This window comes from Carcharodon carcharias, chromosome 19, assembly GCF_017639515.1.
Source record: "Carcharodon carcharias isolate sCarCar2 chromosome 19, sCarCar2.pri, whole genome shotgun sequence".
NCBI classification, from domain to species: domain Eukaryota; kingdom Metazoa; phylum Chordata; class Chondrichthyes; order Lamniformes; family Lamnidae; genus Carcharodon; species Carcharodon carcharias.
Window position 1 is genome coordinate 12,750,944 of NC_054485.1, and position 6,000 is coordinate 12,756,943.

General features: G+C 40.1%; 1 protein-coding gene across 4 annotated transcripts in view; it reads right to left on the reverse strand.

The window, feature by feature from the left end:
• LOC121291413 (eyes absent homolog 3-like) overlaps nt 1-5,727 on the reverse strand; it is a 64,885-nt gene extending 59,158 nt beyond the window's left edge. The window contains exon 1 of one of the 4 annotated variants that reach the window (XM_041212539.1): nt 5,447-5,727. The gene's annotated coding sequence lies outside the window, so the exon portion shown is untranslated. Of the gene's footprint in view, nt 1-5,167; nt 5,320-5,446 lie in introns of those variants that run through there. The other 3 variants (XM_041212541.1, XM_041212538.1, XM_041212540.1) reach the window with 3 other exon arrangements.
• Nucleotides 5,728-6,000: the final 273 nt, after the last annotated feature.

Consider the following 6,000-nt stretch of genomic DNA (forward strand, 5'->3'; position numbering starts at 1 on the left):
GAGTCTTTGAATATTTTTAAGGCAGAGGTAGGCAGATTCTTGATAAACAAGGGGGTCAAAGATTAACAGGGCTAGGCGGGAGGTTATCAGAATAATCATGATCTTATTGAATGGCAGAGCAGACTCAGGGGGCCAAGTGGCCGAATCCTGCTCCCAACTGTATGTTCATATGTTCAGCATCTTTCCTTTTATCTTCAATATCCTTTTCTGTTCTTGCATTGAATGTAACGATATCTTACCCCCCAATTTTCTCCTATTCTCACCAATGCCTTTCAAACAATAATGTTTTTTACTCATCGAGCTTTACCTGTCCCACCACCCCCTCTACCAGCTTATATTTCACCCCATTTCTCTATTTCCTTAGTTCTGATGAAGGGTCATATGGACTTGAAAGGTCAGCTGTATTCCTCTCTGCAGATGCTGTCAGGCCTGCTGAGTTTTTCCAGGTATTTTTGTTTCTGTTCTAGATTTCCAGCATCCACAGTATTTTGCTTTTATGTTTTTTACCCTTTTGGACCAGAAGCACACTGATTTAGGTATATGTATTCTTAAAAGCATTCTGCATTTTTATAAGATGCTTTGCCTTTACTGCCACTCTATCTTGGAATAGTCAAAACCATCCATTATTGTCCTGCTGTTTTTGCACAGTTCTTGATCACCCACCCCGACCCCCCATCGTCACTGCTAGATGGCCTGTAAGGCACAATAGCTGTACTATTTCCTTTTCTAGTTCTTAATTCTATCCAAATGGATCAAACTTAACATAATCTCATTAACGATCCTCACATTTTAGTGCAATGAAGAGCCACCTTTTCTTGTTTCCTGTATCTCCTGAAAGTGCAATAACCAGTGTAGTACAAATACATGTAGTAAACTAAAGTTTTCTATAAATGGGCAAAACCAGTCCCGGATGGGCAGGAGCAAAAAGGGCAGCTGACATATACCCCATGTCTGTAACTAAAGCACAAATAATCATATGAACATATATAACCTAACTCCAGACTGGCTGAAGACCCCACAACCTGACTACAATAAACACACCAGGGAAAAATTTCTATCACATAGATAGAAAGCATTATTCACCCCAAATTGAAAGATAACATTGTTCCTTCTTATCCCGACACCAGGAATATTAAGCTCCTGTCCAAGCCTAAACCAAGTTATTCTAGCTTCTCTAACATATTGTGGAATTCCACTTTGCATCCATCTAAAATCCTGAGGGAAGTCAATAAGGGTCTTGTGCCTCTTCCACTTTTGAGTTAACAATTTTTAAAAATTCTACTTTATAGTTATCCTAATTAATTCTTTCACTTTCTCCCCTTCAGTCCTTTTCATTCCCAAAACCATAATACAATAAAAACTGGAACATAGCACTTAATATCTCTTGATGATCCCTATTGGCCCTACCCATTCTTGAGGTATCCTTCTCTTTTTATTTGTTTATAGAATTCTAATCGAGAACATGGAACCTTTTAATTTTCTTAATGTTCTACTGATTAGCAACTCAAATGACATCCACTATGAAAGCTTAGCCCCTTAGACATTGCTAAACTTAGCTAACCAGTCATCCATCTCCAAGAATACTGTTACCCCTCTACAGATGCCACCAACATTGAAAAAGACAGTGCCATATTCATATAACATGAGGCCATAGGATTTTGCCACTTTTTATTAGTCACATGTATTAATTACTCTGTCACAGCTTCATTGCCACCATGAGCTTTGCCAAGATTCTACCAGTGTCCACAGCATGAACCTGGTCATAGGTGTCATTCTGCTGTTTGCTTCCCAAGGAGCACGTCAGTGTCACATTTCACATACACAAAATGCCGTCAGTCAATAATATCCTCATGAATTGTCATTACTGCAAAACTGGCTGCTGCAATCCTCTCTTCAGATACTAACTGGCTTCCTAAACATCAAATTAATCATCAAGTTGATCGCCATACTTGTGAAACAGTATTTAGCAAAGCCAATATTTTTGTTCAGGCCTAGATGTAGAGGAAAAGGCCATCCAAGTAGTTGAAAATATGATTTGATCGTGAGCACACAGCAGCTTATGGAAAAGTTAAAAGGCGAGTCCAAGGTGTGGTTGTCCCAACTACTTGAATTACAAGTCATGGATCAGCTCTACACAATGCACAGTAGGTATTTCCAAGACTACAAATTAAGACAAACATGGTTGAGGAAGATGATGGGATCTCTGTAAACTCCGTCAGATAACAATTTAATTTCAAGAAAGAATTTTACCAGCTGCAAGCGTGGCAGCATGCCACTCAAACACATAATGGAGAACAATGTTAGCTCATTGCCAAAATATCTTGGACAAATTTCAACTGAAGCTGATAGCTGAGAAGTGCTACATGTTTACAATTCATGCTCTTGAAAGTCCATAAAAAGATGTGTTTGAACGTATTCAATTTGGAAATGCAGTCTTTAGTTGTCATATCATTGTCAAACTGTTCAACAGCATGATATTTACAGCTGCTGGATGCCACCACATCTTAAATAAGTAGATGTTAAAGCTAGCCTTTTACATTAACATTACACAAATAGGAGCAATAAGCAGCTATCCTTTAAGTGTAGAATTTTTATGGATACACTCTGCACAGACGTGTTAGTTACAGCACAATTTAACAAACCCCAAGGTTATTAACAATCAGCCTGATGAATGAAAATATTTGCATTTGTGACCCTGACCACACTGCAGCTCATCACTAACTTCTCTTCTCATTCCATTCTGACCTTTCCATCGTTGACCTGCTACATTATTTCAACTCAAATTTCAGCAACAGTCCCTCAACTCTCTCCTGAACACTGTACAGCCCTTGCTCGAAACACTGACATTAGTAATCAAAGGTCTGTGCAATACTAGGCGCTGGTTACATGGGATCAGTTGGTCATTGTTGGGGATGTGAGTGTTGATCATATGTCAGAACACAAGAGTAGTGGGTCTACACAAACGGTGTTGGCTTGTTTGTTCTCCTTTTGGCACTGGCAGACTCACCATTCACAGCATTTTATTTTCATTATTTTCTGTTTTAATTTGTGATCTGCTGCATCTGCAGCTCTGCCACCCCATTACTTTCTCTCTTTTTTGTTTATTTGGGCCTCTTCGTTTGCTCATTCTTTTTACGTCTTTCCATTGCCATTCTAGATGATCCTTCATATCATCTGACAGTTCTATTAACTCAATAATCCGATCTCCCCATCACTAGAAAATCTGTGCACTGTCACTTCCCTTTTTAGTTGTTTGGTAGTACAGAACTTGAGCATTGCTGAAAAAAAAAGACATGTCAAAGCTTTTCATCAGGGCACTTTGCAAGAACACCAATATAAGGCAAAAACAACAATTTATACTGTATGAGAACAGAGCGCTGATTGGTTGGCAAGTGGACTGATTGGTTGGGGCGGTGCCATGGAGAATGCACCAGTGATAGTGACTGACAGTGAACATTGTTTGAAATTTAAACCACGCAGCTTGACCCCGATTGGTCAAGGCATTGCCCAGAGAAATGAGTCAGCGAATGGCTGTCACTTATTTTGTTTAGCTGAACAGTGCCAGTGTGACGTTAGGTATGTAGGGCTTATGTCCCAAAGGCTGGCTGATCATATCAAACAGCATATCCCAGCCGCTGTTCACAACATGCAGGGTACAGACCATACCCAGCCAGCCCATGCTTGCAAAACTCAAAACACGGTGTCCAACATAAGTTGTGATTCCACAATTGGACAACGTTTGCTAAATAATCTTTAGGTGTGCTAAACATTATGCTGGCAACCAATTTAAGATTGTCAGTCATGCTCATAGTGTGGTGCATTTGCATGTACCGGAAGCTACATATATTAATACACAGGCCCCTGTTCTTTACAGACAGAAATTTTCCATGACAACATCTCCACCGATCAACACTCTGTTCTCATACAGTATAAACTGTTTTCCCCATATATTGGCATTCTTGCAAAGTGTCCTGATGAGTGCAAGGTGAAAAGCTTCAATGTCTTTTACAGCAATATTTCCCTTTTTAATTAACCACTAGAATGCTCGCCTGATTTTTAATTTCAGTTTAGCCTGCTCTGCCATTCAATAAGATCATGGCTGATCTGATCTTAGTCTCAAGCCCACCTTCCGGCTTGCTCCTTATAGCCTTTACTCTCCTGCTTTGGCTACAGATGCCGATTAGACCACTGTTTATTTTCAGCATTTTCTGTTTTTAAATTTCTGTCAATAGAATAGAACTTTTGATTGTTTATTCGAGATACCGGACACAAAGCAACACATCAGGGAGTAAATTTACGACAGATCTTCCCTTTGGCAATTATAGCGCAGAATTTAATTAAACTAAAACACTCTTTCATAGTAGATAACAAACGATGAGTTTTGTTAAAGATCATTCAACAAAACAAAATTTAATAGAAAAACAAATTTAAATGGCAAACCCTGTGAGATAAACTGGAAAAAAACTGCAAATATTGAATATCCATTGAAAATAGGAATTCTGGAAATACACAAACGAGCTTCAATGTCCAAAAACAAAGAGAATTAGGGTCTGCAACTTAACCATGGGAACAGTTGCATAGTGGTTCTAAGGGACTAGTAATTCAGAAGCCCGGGCTAATGATCCAAAAACACAAGTTCAAATTTCATCATGACAGCTGCAGAATTTAAATTCAATTTAATTAAACAGATGTGGAGTATTTTTCTTTATTCTTTCACATAGTTCTTTTTCCTTTCAGTGACATTAATATTACGCTGTCTCCATCTCCTAGTATCAGTAGTGGTGACTGTGTATCCAACTTTGGTTAACCAGATGAGGTTTTACGACAATGTCATTCAGGAAAGGAAATCTGTCATTCTTACCCAGTATGGCCTAAACATGACTCCAAACCCACAGCAATGTGACTGACTTATAGCTGCCATCTGAAATGACCTAAAAAGCCACTCAGTTGTATTCAACAAGGCAGTTCACCACCACCTTCTCAAGTGCAACTAGGGACGGAAATAAACAGTAGCCTTACCATCAACACTCACATCCTATGAATGAATTCAAAAAAGTTACCCTAACAGCTGTTGGTTTTAAAGCCAACACCAGGTTAACCACGCTGTCCCAGTGTTTTAACATAAAATTCCCTCAATCGACAATGTACTAAAATCAATTCGACTTACCAAGTAAACATAAGATCTGCACACTTCAATGAACTAAGCTTGAACTTTAAATGGAGACGTTTTCTGAGTTACAATTAATTTAAATTTCACGTTGCAGCATTAATATTGAAACATTAGAACAGGAAACTTAACAACTAAAGGTTATGTCTAACCTAAACATTGTTGGACTGCAGGAGTTAACTTCAGTCCTGCTCACTGTACACAAGCACACTATTTAGCAGGAAGCATCACTTGCGAGCTCAAGCGCATGCGTGGCCGTTATTGTCAGCTGATACTCACTATTTGGCAAAGGACACTCGGGGCCTGCGTCCTCGCTGCCCCATCGAGCCTGCTTCACCCGAGCGCGCACAACAATAAAATAATAAACTGCACTAACTGTTTGACATGAAAACAAGCCAGGCGCTAAATCTTCTGCGACAGAAACGGTTAAGAGTCGGCGGGTGAGAATCCGCAGGCTGATGCGCCCCTTGACTCCAGCCTCATCCCGCCTCTTCAGTCGCTATGAGTCAACGGCCGCCATTACATCGTCGCGCTGCACCCTGGGATTTCCACTTGCCCCGCCCCTCCATGGGTCACGTGATTCAAGCAGCGCTCCTTCCCGCCGCGAAAGTGTTGCAATTTTTTTAATGGAACCGCATGGAGCAAGTGGAGTTTATCCTAATGCCATCAACGTCGTCCAACCAAAACAAAAAAATACCCAATAAAGATGGCCCCTTTTAGAGAAGTAAGACCATAAGACATAGGAGCAGAAATTAGGCCATTCGGCCCATCGAGTCTGCTCCGCCATTCAATCATGGCTGATAAGTTTCTCAACCCCATTCTCCCACCTTCTC